This window comes from Pieris napi, chromosome 20, assembly GCF_905475465.1.
Source record: "Pieris napi chromosome 20, ilPieNapi1.2, whole genome shotgun sequence".
NCBI lineage: Eukaryota > Metazoa > Arthropoda > Insecta > Lepidoptera > Pieridae > Pieris > Pieris napi.
The window spans coordinates 4277199-4301339 of NC_062253.1; the positions used below are offsets into that span (position 1 = coordinate 4277199).

Genomic DNA, 24141 nt, shown 5'->3' on the forward strand with positions numbered 1-24141 from the left:
TTGCTAAACTAAACTATCAAGTACAAGCAACTGTGAGTGGGAGCTGTTTAACGAGACAAGTTTTCTAAATATAGTTTTGTTCGAAAAATTCAAGCATTTGCTATCATTTTAGGTAGTAAATTATAATTTCTCTAATCTTACACAATGTTCTACATTATGTTTGATTGTTTATTTTGTCATGTCCTGTTTGAAATAGTCTTTAGTTGCCTGAAGATCGCGATCCATCAAGCTTTTAAAATTATGTTTGTTAATTAGGCATAAATATTTCTAACATTCATTACCATACAGTGAGTTCAATTTGTATAATTTGCCGCTCAGTAGTAATATGTTTTTTAACGTGAGAATTAACATAACAATTCCAAGCATTAAGTATTCACATTTCCGCAGGTTAATGTAGTTTCAACTTAATAAGTTCACCTCAGCCATACTTATAAAATAACACGTTAATCTTTCGTTCTTGGCTTTCTTGTGCCTTCTTTCTTTGCCAAGGCTGGAGTTTGGTCTGAGATTTTTGTATCTGCTTTCTAACTTTTAATGTAAGCATGTAAGCATGACTTTTGTGCCTGACATGATGTTTGTAACATGGTAAAAAACTAGAATGTGAATCAGTGGCGTAACAATAGGGTGGCAGGGCTGGCAAAATGCCACGGGCCCCCGACCCAAGAGGGCCTCTGCCCAAGAGATATTATGTTCTATGGATGAATGTGAAGTCTTCAATACGCATTGGGCTAGCGTGGGGACTACAGATCATACGCTCTCGCCTAAGAGAGGAGACCTATGGCCATTAGTCGGACATATACAACGTGTAATTGAGTACGCTTAAAATCTCGAAGTTAAACTGAGAACGTGACGATTTTTACTGATAGGGCCCCATCAAAAGAATTGCCACGTGCCCCAGATAGTATAGTTATGCCACTGATGTGAATGTAGAGTCCAAAGGGGAGCCGAACGTCCGGTGACAGGGTTCACAGACTCACACCTAGCCACAAACTCTACACTGGAATAAGTTGGGTACCAATAGTAATCTGCGCAATCTGCAATTTTCTTCCTTTATTGACTTTAATGACTACAGATGAAGTAATTATTTTATACTTAAACTTAGATCTAAATGTCAGCCATAGTAGGTTACAGGTCATGTTTATTACGAACACATCCATCTGACCATATTCTATAGAAAGATAGCTTAGCTAGCGCTTTAGTCATTTAGTATTAAGTAGCTGGTGCGACTTCGTCTGCGCAGGATTAAAATAATATTTGTGCAAATGATATTTTTTTATTTAATAGACAAACGGGCAGGAGGCTCATCTGATGTTAAGTGATACCGCCGCCCATGGACACTCACACTACCAGAAGGCTTGAAAGTGCGTTGCCGGCCTTTCTGCCTTAAAAAACGCTCTAAATGATTTAGCGTGAAAGACATATTTTGTGTATGTACTTTAAATAGCAGAAGCGATAAAAGTAACTCTAGCAGTTTTGGCACCTGAGGGACAAAATATAGACTTGATTCTCTATTTCTCTATGCAGGGACATGTGTCAAGTCAAAATACGCATAATTTAAACTGTGTACTGTTGAGTGTTCTGAGGTGTTTGGGCTGATCCCGGCTGCCTTTTAACCTGGAATTATTTCGTACAGTAATGAAACGTCATCACCGCACGAAATAATTCCAGGTTAAATTTGCACCACCTTGATGGCTGAAAGTCTTACACAGTCCTCATCTCTGGGGACATCTCTTCCTTTTGCGAAGTGGCGAGCTGTGGAATCGACTTCCAATGAAATACTTTTCTGGGACATACGACCTTCAAACTTAAAGAGTTCACACTCCTATCTCCTCTCCGGCAACGCACCTTCTAAGATGAGTGTGCAACGGACCAACTAAATGGGCTGCGGTACCTTCCTTATGGCTGTTCCGTAGGTACGTTTCCCTATCATATAAAAATCAAAGTAAATAGATCTTTTAACGGAACTAATGTAAAAAAAACGAAGGTTGCAACTTTTACTTGTTATCGTAATTTACCCGAGGTGGGACTGACTCATATTTCAACCTTGAATCAAGTCATTTTGTCCAACAATTTTATAAGTTTAAAGTGAATTACTAGAAATAACTCTACATATTTATAATTAGTAACTTGTATTTATTAAAATTAGCTAAGCACAAGTTGCATACATTTAAGGCAGAGACATACAAACAACGTATGCACTTCTACTATTTTGTCTGTAGGGCGATTCACTTATTAATTTTACTGCAGCTTAGTTGACCGAAGTTTTGTATCATAAAAACCATTAACCATAAAACGTTCCCCACTAAAACGACACCACTACAGGACGATTATCAGAAGCGACTTCGCGCGACTCTGGTATGTTAAAATCTAATACATTTTTGACGTACAGAAGTCAGACTTAGCGTCTTTCCGTAAGCTGAAGCTTAAACTCAGCACCACGTAGGTTTGATCATTAAAGATATATAAACAAACATATATTGAAACACCAGCTAACATATATATGAGCAATCAAGACTAGGAAACACTGTTCAAATCTTACCTCGACATAAGTTAAAAACCGGTTGACAATTGAACCTTAAATGACATACAGAGCGTGATCTAACGGCTTTTTAGGAGCGCGTGAGCATGACATATTTATCCATTGTAAAATACACCATAAAACAAAGCAGACACGATTACAATCCACAATAATATTGGTCGGTAATACTGTATGGGGTCACGGATCCGACGATACCATGACCTCCATTAGATAGATTGTTTCGTAGTGACTTTGTTAAAATATTTTGGGTGTTGGGTTATATAACCAACTGTTATATAGTTTAAACTATCACGGAGGTAGGAAAGTAGATTAAGTGTATAGGTAACATCAATCCATAGGCGAATGCTACACGCTCGATATTTATCGTGATATTTGGATCGTGATCCAAAATTACGATGTGTAGTACATGCGTATCACGATCCGTGATACGGATCGCTGGATTTCTAGAAATCTAAAAATCCACGATCCGTATCAATTATCGTCGATAAATATCGAGCGTCTAGTCTCTGCTCGATATTTATCGCGTCAGTATTTATTCTGCCAGCGATGGAAGAGGACGCGCATATATGGAGGCGGAATAATATAGAGAATTTATACTTGTATTAGAAACATTACCTATAAGTATAGGCTGATTTACACGTATTAAGTTGCCAAGTCTTAACTAAATTTCAAGTGACTTAATTTTAAGTAACCGTTTACACGTAAAAATACTAAATAATTAGTTAAACTCATTTATTCGCTCAAGATGGACGACCACAGAACAAAATATTATAGGATTTTCTCTTCCTGATTGGGGATTTACTGTATTGTATGCTCCAATACATGATTGTGAAGGTTCTGGGGACTCAACGTAATACGTATTTGAAGAAGGCGAAGGAGTAAAACGGCTACTATTATTCATTGGGGAAGGGGTTCTACTACTGTTCATTAATTGTTGTATACGCATATCGGACAAATAGTTTTGGATATGTTTTTGAGCTTCCAGCGCCGAAAGCAAAAGCATAGCTTTGCAATGACTCCGCCAGCTTATGCTTTTCACTTAAATTTAACTAAATTTTGCCTGTCCAAACGTGTCAAGTGATTAGCCACGCCCACCAACTTAACCGAAAAATAGACAAAATTCTATTCTACCTTGTTTAGTTGCAACTAAATTTTAACTTGCAACTTCTTACTAAATTCACTGTTTACACGGGTTAAGTTACTTAAAATTAAGTTAATATTTAGTAAATTTTTCGTCAACTTAATACGTGTAAATCGGCCATATGGGACACCTCAAATGCAAACTAGGCAAACTACAGAAAATAATTTAAAAAATAACAGATTTGAAACGATCTGGTGCTGCAGCGGAAAATGTTTACAATTCAAAGTCTTGGATATTGATGTATATCAGCATATACTGATAATAATAATAATAATAATGGCAACGCAAGCTTTCTTAATATTGTTACTCATATTGTAACACGAAATGTACGAGTGTACTCAATGAAATTTACCGTCGTACTGACGCGATTCGTATCGAGTGTGTAGTATACTAAAAAAATACAAGATAAATATCACGATAAATATCACGATAAATATCGAGCGTGTAGCATTCGCCATAGAATGTCACATATATGAAAGTGAATTGCTGTTCGTTTCTCTTGCTAAAACTTGAGAATGGCTGGACCGATTTGGCTAATGATCTTAGAATATTTGTGGAAGTCATGGAAAGGCAAACTGTGGAAAATTTAAATAATAAGTAAATAAGAATACAGAAAAAAGCCAATTAAAGATTTTATTGGGCGCCTGGTAGATAGTACCGGTGATCCCAGAGCAGGTGCTTTCATCACTCAATATCACAATACAGCGAGGAAATGCTACCAGCATTAAACCGCTACAGGGACCAAGATTTCTATTAATCTAATTTTAATAATTACAATGTTGGTTAATAATATTATTTAAAAAAAAACCACATTTGTAAATTCGTTGCTTTAATTATTTATTAAATATAAATATTACATAAAAAATATTCTTATTTTAAACCCTCGTGAACTGTAATCGACTACTTATGCCGTTTCAAAGCACAAAAATATCAAGTTAGTTACGGCACGTTACTATTCGAAATATGTAAAATGGTAATATAATACACCAGGCCCTGCTTAAGTTGCCCATATAAAAATATCGTAACTATTTCATTTAACAATTACGTGTTCCTAAATAAATGTAGAATTTATTATAACCAACGTTTTCCTAAACAAAATTTGCAGTCCCAATACGCGCTATTCGTGTGCGGTATTGCGGTTAATAAATTCTTTACTTTAGGCGACTATTTTCAATACATATAGCAGGAAATAAACAAATAATTATGTAAATAAATAAATAAATTTGTGGCGCTACAACCTTTTTAGGTCTCTGTCTCTGACTTCTGTATGTTTCATGATCATTTGTCAATCCAATAGGCAACTAGGTGATCAGCCTCCTGTACCTGACACATGCCGTCGACTTTTTGGGTCAAAGGCAAGCCGGTTTCTTCACGACGACTCATTGGTCTAGTGGTTAGTACCCCTGACTGCGAATCCATGGATCCCGGATTCGATCCCCGGCTGAGACGAACATCGATGTGATGAGCATTTGGTGTTGTGCTTAGGTCTTGGGTGTTTAAATATGTATATCTATCTATAATATGTATGTATATCCGTTGCCTAGTATCCATAACACAAGCTTCACCAGCTTAGCATGGGACTAGGTCAATTGGTGTGAATTGTCTTTAAAAAAAAAAAATTAAAAAAAAATGCGCACATAGAAAGAAAGTCCATTGGTGCACAGCCGAGGCTCGAAACTACGACCTCAGTGTTGTGTTGAGGGTAACAATATTCTAATTTGTGTCTAATATTATATTAGTCTAATTATATGGTTATATAAGCTACCAAGACTCTTACACAGTACGACAGACGAATCAGTACTTTAAAACAATAAACCTGATTACGTTATGAATAAGATAAATGGTGCTAAGACTATTAAAGTTTTGTCTTTATCACTCCCATGTAAGTTTGTATTAATAAGTAAAGGAGACATAACTTTTATTTATCATTTAGGTGATTGTATATATAAGTTTCCGTTCGCAGTGTCACAGACTTCGTATTTTTGTAACGAACTTATCAACAATAACTGTTAAACTAACATACCTATAATGAATTTATTAATTATACACCTAAGCTTTCTCGGGTATCCTTATTAGCTGTCAAAAATCCGTTCGGTTACCAACGCGGCTGAAAATTTGTTTATAATATGTAATGATTATATCTTCATTATTATTATTTAAACTGTATTATCGTAAACGTAACGAGTACCAACGTTATTAAATACGTGACACAACGGTAATTTACTTTTGCGTGTAGTGAACAAATAGATTCGCTGTTTAAATACTCTACATAGTGTAAGAGTCGAATACCAATTAGGGCAAACAACCGCCTCGAAACACGTTCACAAATTTTTTTAAAAACTCGTTAAACATTCTAAATACCGATTGTCTCGGTATAAATTATAAGCTTCAGAAGTTATAATGAAAAACATAGCTATTAAGGACCTGGTTGCATTAAGAAGAACTACGAATGTAATTTTTTTTTTATGGATCAGGGGGAATCTTGCAGGAGGCTCATGGTGCTACGGCTGCCCGAGGATATTCGCACAGCCCGAAGGCCAGTGCCAGATGAATCAGTGCGCTCTTTTCTTGATGGTACAATTTATCTGTCATACGTGTTAATATTACACACATTTGTTATATGTGCATATATGAAATCATTTTCAGATAAACTCTTTTATAACGCGTAATAGAAAGATACTATTCTTTGGTCACGTCCCAAAAGTTGAGGACAGAATAACAAGTGTTCGATATATTAAATTCGTCACAGTTACATACATTTAACAACTTTATCGACCTAAATAACGTGTAATACCACTGTTAAGTACTTATTACTTTCTCTTAAAATTGGCTTTGGAACATATCGCCTCAAAGCGATCACAGCGAGACATCCTGCCTTTGATATTTATCATTGTTGTTTTTGTTTTAGTGAGTCTTAAAAGGTACATATATATTTTTATTTTAAAGCGGAACACATAAGACAGAGAACACACAACATAAAAAACACATATTACACGAAAACAATTATAACAGAGCAAAGAAATAAAAATAAATGTCATTAAACTAGATTAAGAAATTAAATCATATGTATAGGAAATTTAAAAATGTAATAATTTCTTCTTTACATTTGTTATTGGTGACGGAACAATGGCTGGCATCTTACGCCTGAAGATAGATAGATTATTTATAACGTAATACACATCATAATAAGTATACCTTTTAGTTTGAATAGAAACTCGATACAATTCAATTTACCTAACGCAGAGTTGGAGATGCTCCTGAGACCTAACATGTAGTTACACATTACACTCACTCATTCACTCACATGCTCACTCGTGCACTCACTTAACGCTTTTTGTAAAAAAAATTGGAAGATGTTATAAACAGTTTAAAATAAAAACAAAAAAAATGTTATAGAAAAGCTGAGAACTCTACCACAGTTTCCCAAATCTTACACACTATAATGAATAAATATATTTTTATTTTAATACACTGTAAACAAACATTACAAGTAGGTATTTCAAGACCATCTCCTAGACTATGTATCTCATCTCATACATATTTAGACTTAGTTCAACGCACTATGACTAAACTGAGAACAATTAAGAAGATTTATAGCGAAAGTCAACATTTCAGCAACAATAACCTGGGTTCAATGACAGTTTTGGTGAAACACCGCACTTGTAACTGACCGAAGTACAAATATGTATCATAGCCACTAAGTAGTCTATATATATTTGGTCGATTATCAACTCATTTTGTCCCTTTTCATACACATGTAAAATATAGGTTTGAATGTTTAAGGAAACATAATAATATTATAAACGTGAAAATTTGTATGAATATTTGTTGCTGTTTAAATATATATAATAATAAAACTTTACAATAATACAGCTCATACATTAGATTATACAATAAGCTATTTATTTATAAAAGCTTGCCAACGCTCGGCACACTAAAGTTAAAAGAAAAGTAAAATACAATATTGAATGAGACAAGCACTTAGAGGCAAACATAACTAACAGGAAAATATAAAAAAATACACCAAAAAACTACAGGAAAATCGATTTCAAAGTGTGAACTATAGATATCCATTATATCGGCAAGTTTTGGCCAAAACTTCGACATTAGGGACAAATGCTATAATAAGCTATAATTAATTAATATCCATTTGATTATGAATTACATAGCCTCACTTGAGACCTTAAAGGATTCGCCATAGGTATAGTTTTCAGAAGCTAGGCTATAGCTTTGATCTCCCTTGAATTTAAAATCGTTCTTGAGGTAAGAAGGTGTATATGGATTGCAGAGGAGTGAACATCACGCCGCTGATTTATTTTAAGATTAACTGGATAATAAATATGTTAAAAGTGTATTATTATATTGTTTTTACAAGTTTGCCATATCTAAATTTCATGTGTAAGCTACAAGCTAAAAACTGAATTGAAATCACAGTACAAATTTATTAACTTTCGTAGAAACAAAATAGGCTACTCAAAGTACTAATCTCTCCATAAGCCCACCATACCAATGTTTCATACTTCGTTCTTAGTTTAGTCGTACTAAGTGAGAATTTCAAAAGTCTTACACAAACGTTTGAGCAAGCAATTGATTTAGTGAACTAATTACAACCTTGTTTCCCAGGTGAATCGAACGAATTTCCAACGGTAATATTACGTCCATCCACGACCCAATTTCAATATCTTGAACACTTTGATAATATTTCTTAAGAACTTACAGATTAGATCTATAAAATTATTAATTATTCTATGCGATGATTTCTCTGTACTGAATTTAATAAAGTTTCGTAATGTTGGAAGAAAAGTGTCTCTGTTTTACGGACTGTTATATATAAATAGGTATTAATATTCTTTATTACAAAATAAAGTGACCCAATTTGTTCCTATCGAAACAATTATTAAACCATGGTACTCTGGACTTACATAAAAGAAACTTGTCTTAACTGCATACAGACATTTGATTGATTATATTTATTATACTGTACGGAAAAGAGTTCGAGTTTTCCGAAACTGATATCGAACTCTTTTTTTACCCCTTATATATATATCTACAGGTTTTAGCAGCACTTACCATTTAAATGTATCTTTTGTGACACTTTAAATATAAATGAGTACAAAATTTTTACTAATTGCTGTGAAACCACCAGCCCGCATAGCCGTTCATTAATTAAAAATAAGAAGAGATTAAAAGGGGATTATTATTTTGGCCTTTACCGTGAGAACTGAAAACATATTAGGAAAGCCAAACGTTTAACACCTTCAAAGGAATGTTCCAGAAAAGGCGAATATAAATTCTTTTGAAATAAAACTCGGTAACGGTAACGATGTTAGTAGGACTCAACTTTTAGATTTGTACACATTGAATTACTTATATGGTTCTATGTTTTCCTGTGTACTTTTTCTGGGTTGTATTTGTTTCTCAAATACGACGTCGTCTAAAGCAGGATGTTCTGTGAATTGAATGGCTTGTTGCTTTTAGTACAATTGGGGACTGTTTTGATATTAAAAAATATTGGTTGTTTGTAAAGTAGGTTTACGATCGAGATGTTTACGTGATAACGTCTTATTGGTGATATAAGTTTTTGGGAAGTAAGGAATTAATGAAGATAACAATTTTTTCAAATTTTAAATTACATCTATCGTTTTATTCACACTTTTGATGATAAATTTCGGGTGTAAAATGACAAGTTTACTTATTCGACTATGATATACATTTTTCTTCATACATTCACGGAATGACTGGCAGCGCTCGAGATGAGACGGGAGATCGGTCCGTCTCTCTCTCGTTATACCTGCGATCGCGCTCGTGAGGTTTTGGTGTGACACAAGTTTCTGAACATGTCACCCGACTTAAACGATTTTAAAGACGTTATCACGTCAAAAAAAGCTTGTTACGATACTTGTAGTAGTAGTAGTAGTCATTTTCTGACACCTCAAACACCGTAGAGAATATTTTTTTTTAAATATCACAGGAGGGACCTGATGCTAAGTGATACCGCCCTCACATTGCTCGCAAGTACAATCGTACAATCATTTCAGAAAATATAAATGTCTATGAACAAAAGGATATTGTACTCCAAGAACTGGGTTTCTTAGTACCTATGGGATATGTGCGACGGCGAAGACCTAGGTTATTTGCGATAAGGCAAGAACCAGTCTGTTGCACAGATCCCCGTTATCAAAGACGTTGCGCCTACTGCTGTCTCCGACACTATCGACATATTTATATGTTCGCAGAGTGAATTCACAGTAGCGATATTGTGTATATTATGTGTTTAATATTATATATGTACTTTATTATATTTTATTTAATGTTTCTCGACATTATCGTAATGGCATAAATAAATAAATATTTGAAAAAGACTAGGGAATGTCAGGATATGAAATATTAACACTTGATAAGGATGAGGGGGAAATGTCAACATGTGTATGGGAAACCATATGTATGAAAACATATGTCATCGTATTAAAATAAGCAAGAAGGCAGTAGACTAAGTCTTACAAGTTGCACAATCGTTTGTATATTCAATAATTACATATTTGATTATCACAATCCTATATAAAAAGGTTTTTTTTTTTCAAAATGTGAAAATATTCTTTATTCTCGTCTACAAATATAGTTTTCCTTATATTATTTACTAGGTGGTGCCCGCAAACCTAAATTTAAAATAACATTTGTCCTAATGATGTAACATGAAAGACATATTTTATCTACTTTAAATACCAGAAGCGATACAATTTGAAAAGCGATATTTTCATTTAGGAATCAATTTATTACTACCAAATGCGCATTTGAAATAAATTTTCAATTTTTATTGTAGTCATGGTTCACTATTTTGGCTATAGTGGCTTACACATAAGACATAGATATATACTGCGGCGGTTTTTTGTAGGATTATTTAAGATAAACATTTCCATCATACATTACATATGCGTAACTTTAGTGGTTTTGTCAGCGCACGCCAGAATAGCTCACATATGCTAGATTTTTCCAACTTACCTACTTGATATTTTGGATAATTCACACAATATCTTTATACACACACATTGTACCCTATGTGTTATACTAATGTATAATAAGCTATAAGTTTCATTAAAATCCATTCAGTAGTTTTTACATGAAAGAGTAACAAAAATCCGTCCATACTTACAAACTTTCGCGTTTATAATATTAGTAGGATTTGATTGCAAAAGATGATTCTATTTACAAAAGTAAGTCGATCGTGGGAATTACATAATAACTTAAATAATTTCCTGTTTATGAGCTCTATAGATGTTTTAAATAAATAGTACTCGCGTACATGGTTTTGAATTAACAAATAGGTTCTATATTCAAAAGGCGATATTTCAGCATTCAACAGAAAACTTACATCAAACTGTTGGAGTATTGAAGCCGAACTTCCAATTAGTGTACCCTTTGTCAATATCAAAGCTTGCTCAGCTAATTAATAGTGACCGATGACGGAGGGAAATTAATGAAAATGTCAAGATTCTTAAGAATATAGCCCGTTTTATAAAAGCCTAGTGCCATATTTAGATCAATACATCATAATCAAATAGTTAAAATAATAAAACTTGAAAGCTTCGTGGGAAAAAAGGGACCTAAAGAAGCAGACGGATATCCTAATATATGGCATATCAATGCAAGCTGCGAAAAACATATATCCTATTGACGTTCACGAATAATTGAGTATGATAATCGTGTCGTATCGTGCTACAGTATAAATAAAGGAAAACATATAGATGTCCCTGGCATTTGAGACATTCGAATTTAAACTTTGTGCAACCTTTTTTCAAGAGTAGAAGCATTTTAAAGCAACTTTAAGGATATTTTAAGTTGTGACCGGAAATTGACATAGTGCTAGAGAGAACCTTATTTGGATTTCATTGTTCCGGGTGTGCCCTGACTTGATTTTCTTATGTTGGTACCAAAAACATTGGTAAATTATGAAATATTTCAGGAAATCTATTTATTATGATTATTTAATCTTAAGACTGCAAATATTAACAATAATAATTATACTTAAACATTAAGTTATTATTGAAATTGAATTATTCATATTGGACCGGATCTGACAAAGAGTTGTACCCCATTTAAATTTATATTTGTATAAAAGCTCTTAAAAAACTTGTTTTTTACATCAATGTAAAGCGTAGGATGTATTTTTGTCTGCCGATATAAATTAATAACTTAATAATGAAACAATTATAAACAAAAATAATTAACTGGATTTATTTATTTATACACACTTCGTTACATTTATACAAAAACAAATAACATAATATATAAAAAATATAAGGGATGCAACGGGATTGTCGGGCTCGTAATCTTCTTCGTTCGATTTATATAAATAATTTGTTGCAAGCTATTTCATGTTAAGGTTAATAAATGTTTAAATAGCTGATATAAAGCGAGAATAATTTTATTATTCCGCGTAATCCCAAGTGTATTACACAGTTTGAAACAAAAGGAAAAGCCAAGTTGTGAATCATTCATTCTTTAATATTTTCTTCCTTAGGCAGATTAATTTTTTTATACTGCTTTACAATATTATGCTTTCGTAGTTAGTGCCTAGCAAAATCTCAACTCTGATGTCGTGGGTTCCAATCCCGACTATGCATCTTTTTTTCTTCGTCTGAGCATTTTTCCGCTTGCTTATACCCCACAATAATACCACATCTAACACCCAAACTCTATGACACAGGTGATCACCAATTTGTCTCCAAATAAAAAGGAGCAAAACATATTAAGTAAAGGGTTTTTAGCGCCGCAATTTTTCTATATTATTACCACATTCGTAACTCAACTATTAATATTCTATAACATATGAAAACCCTACCTTTAAATCTTTCGTACCACACAATCCAATACACAAGTACACTACACCACAGTAACTTTAATCAAAAATATATCAGATCGACTACACGTCCGGTCCACCTCCCCGCCATGTTGCGACTGGCTCGTTTCATTTCTAAACCCGGCTCTAGGCTTTATCAATCTATAGCCTGTATTTTAATGTTCTGTTAGTAATCGACATATATCCGACTTTATGTGACAAACTATACCATTGAAAGGACTTTATTACAGTATCATGGCACCAGAACGATGAGTTACAGGGTCGGGTCATCATAATCTTGATCAGCGTTTTGCGATATAAACAGCTGCAATCTGGCTCATCTCATGATCCCTGGATCAATTTCAATTTTTTTATAGGATATAGGCAAACGCGCCTACGGGACGCTCAAAAAAGGGCAAATATGGCAGCCCAAAGACACCCATTATAGTGGGTGTGTTGGCGGCTTTTTAGGGATATTCTATTCTTAAAATGATTCGAGGTCTTATCTGCCAGGGAAGACCCTACCGGGAGTCGATTCCACAGTTCGCTAGTTCGCAAAAGAATGTCTTGTGAAGCGGACCGTGGAATACTTCCAGACATCAAGGTTTCAATAACTGGAAGCGATAGCATTGGCTTAAACACTACGAGTTACGATTCTATAAGAAGCATTTGACAGCCTTTTCTACAATGCAATCTACCATAATAGTCATAGAATTACCGGTACCAATTTTGAGCATTGTAAAGTACAACTTATAAATAGTAATAAGATATCAATTTTGAAACTGTAAATGAATAATTTTGACAGGATTACAAAATGGCGTCAATTTAAATTTAACATAATCATAATAAATGTTATATTCATTAACAACTACGAAAGTTTTGAATCTTTAAGTTATAATGCCATAAAGCTGAAATTCCTGTACAGATCAGCGCAAGATTGGCAAACAGTTTATTTACATTCGGAAGTAATTTATCATTATATGTTATTTTATAGTTCACAGAGCACATTAAATCTAACCTAGTTATTTTAAAATAGATTTTGTTTAGTTTCGCGTTTACATTAATATAAATATAACGTAAGGTCTCAAACGGCCTAGTGAAACGTGAACTGAATTGTTCTTGATTTCTTGCCATTAGTTAATTGATTTCAACTTAGAAAGACTTAGAAGATTTATAATACGACGTGCACTTAATGGATTTTATAGAAGTTATACTAAGCGCTAAGGGTTTCGGTTTCAATCAGAGTTGAGAATAGCGACGAGTCGACGAATACTTGAGTCTGATTGTGATTAGATACTCAAAAAACGTATCATGTCATGTAACGCGTATTGAACTATAGATACTGTTGGTTTAGCAGAATTGAGAAATATAACAGACCTGAAGCCATAGTCTCTGTACTGTAAAAGTATACATGGAGTCAGAATGATGTTGAAGAGTTACCCTAAATCTCGACCCTCAATCGGACCTTCAGACTCAAATAGATAAGGCTAGTATATAGTATTGTCTTTTATTAACATAACTTTTACACATTTAAAGAAAACACTTTTTTACCGGATTGAAGTTATGAATTATTTTAAACTTATAATTATTTTTGTGATACTTTTTGACATTCAACAGCTTTTGTCTTCAGTCACCGTGACAACGCAAGCTTAAAATAATTATAAGTTTTTAATAATACATAACTTCAATCCGGTAAAAAAGTGTTTTTTTAAAGTCTGGTAATATTACAGGAACTTATACTTGGTTACGGTTATAAAACAATGGGCTACATAGGATTTTTAAAACTCAGTCATTTAAAATTATTGTTATATATTATACATTTACACGTATAATATATTACAATGTTATTGGTACAAATATATTTAATGCAACCAAAGCAATGCTCCGTCGTGTTTTGTATATTATTGATTAATTTATTATGAACATACCTACCTACTCGACTGACTGAGGCTGACCACCTAAAGTAGGTGGTCAGCCTGTGTGCCTGACGCACGCCGTCGACTTTTTGGATCTAAGGCAAGCCGGTTTCCTTACGATGTTTTCCTTCCGTACGAGCGAATGTTAAATGCGCACATAGAAACTATGTCCATTGGTGCACAGTCGGGGATCGAACCTACAACCTCAGGGATGAGAGTCGCACGCTGAAGCCACTAGGCCAACAAGGCTCTACTACGTCGAAAATAACATTTAAATTGTTAAGCCGCTAAAACAAAGTCTGAAAATGCGAAAAATAAACGCTGAAAACTATAGGAAACTTACTTGTATAACTTATACTTTCTAAAATGCATTGGTAAGGCCTTATTAGAGCCGCCTCGCATCGTTGCATACGGAAGTGCAGGCGGAAGGTACAGAATAGGTGAGAAACTAAGGTAAGTTTACCTATATTGGAACATTCATACATGCCTCGACTAACTATGGAATGGAATGCTTATAAAGGTTTTATGTAAATTGTTACCAAATATTTTCTATATATCTATATAATAAGATGGTTATCATTAATTCAGACATTCGTATTACAAAAATCTACACGCATACTTGAATGAAAAATCTTAAAAAATATCTATGTTTTAGGTTAAGATAAATATTTCTCTATCCTGATTCAAAATAAATTATCACCACTATGCTGCATTAATATGCATTTATGAACATGCTTTCTTTGTTTATCACAGGGTAAACACAAATTGACAGAAAGAGCCAAATGAGTACTATCGTATATCAGCTTCCTATCGGAGGCGCATTGTTTAAAATGTATCGCTTTAAAATTGATTTACATACACTTAAAACAATCTTCTAAGGGCCGGCAACGGACTATCCCTGGGCAGCGGGTGCTGCCTTTTATGACTGTAGGCTCGTTTGCACCTATATCATAAAACAAAAGAGAGAAGTATACAGTAATATACTCCTATGAAGCATGTCGATTGGCCCATGTGCATAAACCGGTCGACCTAGCACACTTCTAAATTAAGACTACAATTACACTCAATAACCTATATTATTTATTACCTAACAATATTGATAATTACTATTATTACCTTGGAACTAAATTTAATATGTTTTACGCAATTTTTAGAGTGACGAATGTAATTATTCCTTAGATTTTCCTTCTTCTACCGCATTTACCGTGGAGAGTATTAAGAGTAGGTGTTCGGATTAATACCTGCAGCTGAGTTTCATCATCGGACTACGAGGTAGAGTACGAAATACCACCCGTATTACCCCAACTTCCGTCGTTCCATAAATGAGCGTTTTTTTTAAGGCAGTGTTTGCCGCTCACCACCACTATGTGAAACCGGATACCCACTGAAATAGGGTTCTTAAAATTGGCTTCTTAAAAGGCCTATAACGCAGTTGCGAGCCATGACAATGTGAGTGTCCATAGGCGGTAATATTATTTAACATCAGCTGAGCTACCTGCTCATTTAATGAAAAAAAAAATATTAGAACGCAAAGAAGACAATATTCGTCTATTTCCATATTCAAAATACCAAACGTGACTTCAAAACATTGAATTTCTCTCTTTAGATAGAGTAAATCCGCTATAGCAAAACCATTGAGCCATGATAATAAAACGACGCTTTTTGATTTTCAAATCCTGTAATCATTTCTTATCCCTAAACCGATAGAAACATAGTGTTACCATTTTGGTATAAAAGGACGAAATATAAAGCTTAAGCAAGTATTTAGTGTAAGAAATCTATGCTCCCCCCCAGCCCCTTCCTTCTCTGCACTGCATTACTAGTAAATCACTGCGGAGTCCCTGACCCGCAGCCTTCTAATACTCAAAAGCGCAAATTTATTAACCGAATCTCAGTTAATTAGGTTAATTGAAGACCAAGGCCATTAAAAGCACAATAGTTGACATTTCTTTGAATAATTAGAGCGCGAAACGCACAGTAGCCGCCCATTAAATATTCTATTTTTGAAAATACAAGTGCGTAATTTTATGCTTGCAATATCGGTTAGTTAAGTTATCAGTATTGCATTAGCTTTATAACTGTATAAGGTTATGAATAACACTTAAATATAATGTGTACATACTTGAAGTACTTTATAAATAAAAATGTGTGTGTGTCAGCTACGACGCACGATTGGAGTTTACTCCTTACGAACGATAAAATGGCGATAATGTTCTGTGACTGTCGACCATATTTTCATATTAAAGGTGGTAAGAATATATGTTTTTATAATATAAATGTTTGTAGTAGTAATAAAACGTACCTTTATCATCTATGCCCAAATAGGATTTTCTTTTTGTGACCAAAGTTACCTTTATAGTAAGAGAAGAATAAGAAAGAACAATCTTTTTAGTTTTAATTTCACTGACCATTACTATTGACAAAACTCTATAGCACGCTAGACAATCTACTTTTATTTTTTACACCTGTCAACACTGACAATGTTGTAACGTGGCTGTCAAAACGTGAATTCAAAATAGAAAAGTCTGTGTAATGTATTCCATCTCATTCTTTTACACGTTCAATCCTACAGATATATATGTTTGTCTCTTTCTACATAACGCCTCAACTTTTCGTGTTACGAGTCCCGATCGTATCTGCTGGAGTTTCATTGTAGGGTCTCAAAAGAAGCAGGCCGAATAATGGCAACTGAAACTGCATTTGAGTAAATAACATTTTGGAAGCTGGGAAATTTGTTTACACAAAAAGCCGCTGATTGCGCACAGAAACTGACACAGACCCGTCTTCGTAACAATATCAATATTAAAAATCTTTTATGTTTTAATTAAATCACTGAAATCCATCGTATGAAAACACACTGTATCTCACAAGTAATATATTAAATTGTTTAGTGCGATTGCCAAGTCAATATATACAACGTAAAAGATTTTTAATTTTGATATGGTCACTATAAGATGTTAGATTACCTTTCTACAACGAAGTTATAGTCGAGTTGTTTCTGTTTCGAGATGGTACGGTGCCGCTTTTTTCTCGACTGGCGGTTACACCCCAATATCACATTTAAATGAAAATCTTTCGACAATTGTATAACCGAATATGTACAGCAGTAAAAAACCTATAACATTATTGGGTTCAATACGGAATTCAAATATCTTTGCAATTCAACTATCATGTATGTTGTAAAAAGGAAATTACCAAACAATATAATCGTTATACAATAAAACTGTTAGCAATGTAGCAAATCGATTATAACACAATTTAACATTCAATGGTTATTTAATTTTTATTGCAATGTGAACAATAAATCATAAACTATAACTTCCGTACACAGAAGTATACAACACTGCTCACTGAGCATTGTTAACCTAGTGGCTTCAGCGTGCGACTCTCATCCCTGAGGTCGTAGGTTTGATCCCCAGCTGTGCACCAATAGACATTCTGTCTATGTGCGCATTGAACATTTGCTCGCACGGTGAAGGAAAACATTGTGATGCAGCCGGCATGTCTTAGACCCGAAAAGTCGACGGCGTGTGTGAAAAAAATAATCATGAAACAGATTCAGAAATCTAAGACCCAGATCTAAAATAGGTAGTAGCGCCACTGATTTTTTTATATACAGCACAAATTTAGCAATATGCACTTTTACATACTTAAACAGCTCAAAACTAAACTGCTCAAATATACATGACATTCGTTTTCAAACACTATTCGTATTAGACCGGGAGATAGTTACACAAAATATTGGGTCATTTGTACCAGTATGGCGGTTCTTCAGGGGATGTTACGCAATGAAAAAAAAAAAATATGATGGTCATAGCTCTGGTATCGGCGGCCCAATCACGTGGACGTTAGTCGAACTCGTCGGATTAATTACGAGTGTCAAACGATTTGATCCACAAAAATTCTAGTATTTTCCGATAGTCGATAAAAAAAATAAGAGGCGGCAGTGTCATGCCATACTTCTCCGGTGTGACTTACAGCCCGCCATACCGACGCGAATGCATTAATTAAAAAAAAATCACTTAATCAATGTCGTGCATATACGAAAATCCCCATGCCATACTTTTCGGACGGTTCGAATTATATCCACACAAACGGAATAAGACCCCTGAAGAACCGCCATACTGGTACAAATGACCCAATATTTTGTGTCACTATCTCCCGGTCTATATAGTAACCTGTCCACATCGTATCCCTAACTTTCGTACTCACTGATCTAACTGCAGTTATCATGATTCGTTTGCCTTATCATGTGTTCCTTTTGTATTGTTCCTATCACTGTCTACATGTTTTAATTGCTTTGTTTTGTTCCATTGTTCGATTTCACATCTCTACGCAAATATTTTTATACCCCTTATCAACATAGGAAGTACCCTTACCTTCCGAATAAACCTTATAGTCTATAGTCCCAATCTCCAATAGACCGTCACGTACGTATAAATTAACCGTTACATTTAACTTTCGCTGCAAGGAAATAAACTCACGTAAAAGTGAAACACGTGGAACACAAAACAATCAGAGCAGTATTAAAAAATTCATCTTACTTCCTAATTGCCTATTAGCATTCATATTAATGAATTATCGTTGTGAAAGATAGGTTAACTGATTAATATGTAATGCTTTCCGTGGTTACTACTGTACATGCCTTGGTATGTATATTATGCTACAAAATATACAAAAAAAAGTGCGTACGTACAAAGTATATATGTCAGAAGTGAAACTTCTTTGGCAAACTAATTTTTAACTCTTGTTCATATTTATACAAATATTAAACTTTAGGTTTCCGAGACTTAGAGGGAGGGAAAAAGGAAGATATGTTAGGAATGTAATGAATTTAATTGTCATTAAAATATTGTGTCGAAAATTAATACAAATAATAAATTTATTTTTTTAAATTAATTTCTTTTATAATAAAAACACGTGTTAAAAATTCGTCATTTGAGATTTCAATAAATTATTTTGTATAAAATATAAAATAGTAGAATACTAATATTTCATAAATTCTCTTTACGAAATTTTAATTTAAAAAAATAGAATTTCTATAAGGTAATTCACCCTTCTCACTCTCTCTCAATCGCTCTCTCCCTTTTCTTCGACAAAAACGCTGCACATCTTCGTGACGTTCCGTAAAAATTTTACCGTCATGCGCCTAAATAAGTTTCACTTCAAAAATATTATTATTTTAATTCAATATTTACCCAAATAATTCTATTTACAAACAGTTTTTTTACACGTGGTGATCTTTTCTTTAGATTTAAAATTGAAATTATGACAGTGTCGTATCTACTAACAAAGTATAGGCGTACATGTCCGCGCGTATATATACTATGTAGCCGTCAAAAGACGATATAATATATGACATATCACACCCGAGAGTCCACAATGACTTAAGAGTTGTAAACAAAATAATTAGTCACCAGAAGATTAAGTTACAATGAATCCTTAAAACGCTAAAATTTTTAGGTCTGGGCCTCAGATTTCTGTATCTGTTTCGTGGTCATTTGTCAATCTAATAGGCAAGTAGGTGCCTCGCACACGACGTCGACTTATTGAGGTTTCGATTTCGGTTCGAGCGAATGTTAAATGCGCATATAGACAGAAAGTCCTGGTACACATCAAACCTACTACGTCAGGGATGAGCCATTGGCATGAAGCCACTAGGCCAACACTGCTCTTTTTTAATTAGAAATATTTAGCTCGGGGCATCTAGGTAAAAATATCATCAAAGACGTTTTAATAAAACCCAGCACAAAGCATATTTAGGCGAACTATGCTGAATTAAAATTCTTAACAAAGGGTTTCAGGTTGGAGAGACGTCGTTTTAATCACTGGTGCCTAGTAAATAGTTTCAAAGTAATGTGACCCTTGACAACATAAAGCTTTGTTTAAGATTCAAAATAATTAATAATAAATCTGGCCTTGCAAGTTTACTTAGACATTCTTTTTGTCGAGCTTCTTATTTCTTGCTATTTATTTGCCAGTTCTTAAATTATATGTACAAGAGAGTTTTACATTAAACGCCTCTAATCACGGACCATCAATAATCAACATTCTTTACGTAACTCAAAATGCGTAGTTAATAAGTTAAAATATCTTATAAATTTACTCAGAGACATATTTTTAAATAAATGAAGATTTTACAGGATAATTAATATTTATTAAAAAAATACCATAAAAACCTCAACATACATCAACAAACAATAATTTAATAATAAGTAATAATAATAATTATTATTTATTTATTGCAAGAATATGGTATTGAAAAATATGTAAGGTGATACAATCGTAAGTTCGCATATTCTGCCACACATACTGGCGCGCAAATTTGTCTTTAAAGGAATTTTACATTTTACATTATGGTCAATTCTTATATTATTTGTATCGTACATATCATATCATACTTTATTAAATTTGATATAATGCAATCTTTTAAATTGACAAATGCATTTTTATTTTAAATTCAATCCGTTACCTACTTTGAAGGTTTCATATGTATATTTAAAATATACTTTTTAAATGGATTAGCAAAGAATACTTGTAATGCAAACCTTAACTGGATTATTATTAAGACTTCCTCATTTTCTTAGTTATTGTCTGTTCTCGGAAATAAACTTCTATTGTTTTAACTACCGGGAGTACAGATTAAACAACAACTGATATTCTCAGACCATGGGACAATATAGAACGCACAACTAAGACACGTGTGTCGTTTGATTGTGATTCGTCAACTCGTCCAATCAAAACGACACAGTCTGTCCGTTTGACCAATTACATTCGAACGAAAAACGTCATCGTTTTGTTTTCGATCTCATTTTCCCGTTTTAAATTGGAATTGGATCAAACAAAAGAAATACATGTTAAGCCCTTCTACTGAATACTCTTGCTTTTATAAGCATGCCTGTAATCGTAACACCTGAATACACGACGTGTCGATCACATTACGTAAAATAAAGAAATTAATTTTATTTTGGACTGTTAATAGACCTGAGATCCAATCATGAACTTGATTGGGAAATCTATACAACGCAGAAAATCTGAATAGAAAATTGACTTTCAATCTATGAAGATAAAGGCATCTTTAGTCAAGAAAACATAAAAAGCCTTTTGAAATTCACAAATTGTCGCAATAGGACAATTCCCACGCGAACTTTCCATTTCATTGCGGACATAGACAATCAAGAGTAGATTTGAACTATGTCGTGTATGTATGTCAGTGCAGGCATATTAATGACGAAAAATCTTAATTGATTTCAGATTTGTTATTTAATTAAATATAAATTATTTATTTAAATAAATTTTGATTACAATAAGTAGTATTTGTTGTACTACGAAAATGATGCCATGACCTGCTACTGAAATTAATTAAAAATCTATGCTTTTTATGTCCCTGACATACTTCTAATATAATCTGTGATCTCTGGTTTATTCTACAGTCTCTCTACCATAAAGTCATATTAAATTCAAAGCAAAAGTTGTATTAATACCTCATTTTCGTATACGAGTATGTATATCGCAGATATACTAGTTTTTATTATTTTTTCTGCTGTTTTAAGTTGTCTAGGAAATCGATTTTTGATTGAAAATGATTACTGAAATCATTACACCGAATTATCCATAAATTTTCTCATAATAAATTAACGAATTAATTCTTAAATAAAAATGTATTTTCCGTGTAAGTATGTATTATGATAATACGAAACTGTAAAAGGGACTTGATCACGTTTATGAGACACTATAATCCAATTTATATACATAATATAAATTTAAATACATATAACTAGCTGGCCTGGCGAACGTCGTACCGCCTAACAGTCGATTCTTTATTTTTTTAAATATGTACTTATTCTGCTATTCGGGACACCGGTCTAGCTAGTAAGATAAAAAAAAGAAAATCAGACAAATCGGTCAAGCCGTTTTCATGTTATATCGTGACAACGGAAAACGGGTTTCATTTTTATATATATATAATATATATAGATATTATATCCAATACAAAAATTTATATGAATTATTGAAAAATATTCAAAGTCACTGAGGCGTTGAAAATTAACCGTACTAGTTTGTATTTCCCAACGTTTTGTGGTTTCTGCTCAGTTGCCTACAAAAACCGTAATGCAACTTTAAACGACTGAAAATAATTTAATGCAGCCACTTAAGCCTATTGCTTTTTCCTATACATTTTAAATTTATTACATACATTTTAAAAGCGATACTTATGATTGTGCTATCTATCTATACTATCATATGTACGATGTTACCACCAAAAACAAAGGGTATTATAAAGAAGTCCATATCTAAACTACCCCTCCAGTTACTAAAGAATAACCAGAAATAGCAGAAGCACCAACAATCAAACAAATGTCATCTAGAACAACAGGAGATGCTATAGCATTTAGACCTGAAGAGTCAAAGGTGGCGGAGGGTAGTAGAAAGCACTAGAATATTTGGAGATGGCCATTTCTAGAAGAACAGCTGGATATTTCAGTTATATAAATATTAGTAATAAGTCCACTATTGTTTAATCTGTATTCGTATTGTCGATGTAGGTACTTGTCTATGAATGTCTATTCCCTCTTAATTACGAATCATTAAGAAACGACGCGTACCAAACCGTACAAAGGCCGGCAATGCACTTGCGAGCCCTCGGGCAATGTGAGAGTCTATGGGCGGCGGTATCACTCATCAACATGAGAGCAGTGTTGGCCTAGTAGCTTCAGCGTGCCACTCTAATCCTTGAGGTCGTAGCTTCGATCTAAGGCTGTGCACCAATGGACTTTCTTTCTATGTGCGCATTTTACATTCATCACCTACTTGCCTATTAGATTGAAAAATGATCATGAAACAGATTCAGAAATCTGAGGCCCAGACCTAAAGACGTTGTAGCGCGACTGATTTATTTTATTTTTTTCATCACTTAACATCAGGTGAGCCTCCTGCCCGTTTGCCTCTAATTAAAAAAAAACTTAGTCTTATTTAAAAATGTCACCAAACGAACCGGTGTTACAATATTAAACACCAAACATATCGTATTCGCCTTTCACACCCTTTCAAGGTTGTCGTTGCATCAGCAAACCATAGCAAAAGGCACTTAATTAAGTTTCGCTTGAACAGTCCAGTCATGGACGGCCGATGAACGTTACATAAAAAGTCAATATTTTTTATACATTTTAGGTATCATGCGTAATTTCGTGAAACGATCAATAGGCGTCATAGAGACGTTGTTAAATAAATACCGTAGTGTACAGTTTGGACAACAGGACAAGTTTTTAAAGAGTTTGGCGTTAATACAGTGACGTAACTTGAAGTTACACTGTACAGTCATCCCCCCCATAACATGTATTCGTACAACGCGATTTCCGCCCTCCATATAACGTGGTATTTCTCAAACTATATTTCTGTAGTGTCCATGATTAGTTTTGCGTACCTGTTTCAATTGTGTAAGATAAATAACTTTATTAAATTCGTGTTATTGAATTGTACAAAAAAGTGGTTTTACGAGAATACTACTACAACGCGATTTGCTATAAAGCTGTCCAGGTATATCGCGTTATAGGGAGAATTACTGTATATGTTTGAAGGCCAATGAAGTATGAAGCCATATTAGCGCAAGCAAGCAACACATAATATTTCATCAATTTGTTGAGTAATCCGTCTTCAAATTAACCCTTAAACTTGATCGGGAATCCAAGTTAAGCCCAGACTATATGTG

At 33.8% G+C, this 24141-nt stretch overlaps 1 protein-coding gene across 2 annotated transcripts in view; it reads right to left on the reverse strand.

The window, feature by feature from the left end:
- The window catches only part of LOC125059973, a 58634-nt gene that overhangs the window by 25504 nt on the left and 8989 nt on the right, over positions 1 to 24141 (reverse strand). Inside the window, exon 1 of one of the 2 annotated variants that reach the window (XM_047664700.1) lies at positions 12520 to 12639. The exons of the other annotated variant lie outside the window; for it this stretch is intronic. The gene's annotated coding sequence lies outside the window, so the exon portion shown is untranslated. Of the gene's footprint in view, positions 1 to 12519; positions 12640 to 24141 lie in introns of those variants that run through there. 2 annotated transcript variants of the gene reach the window in all.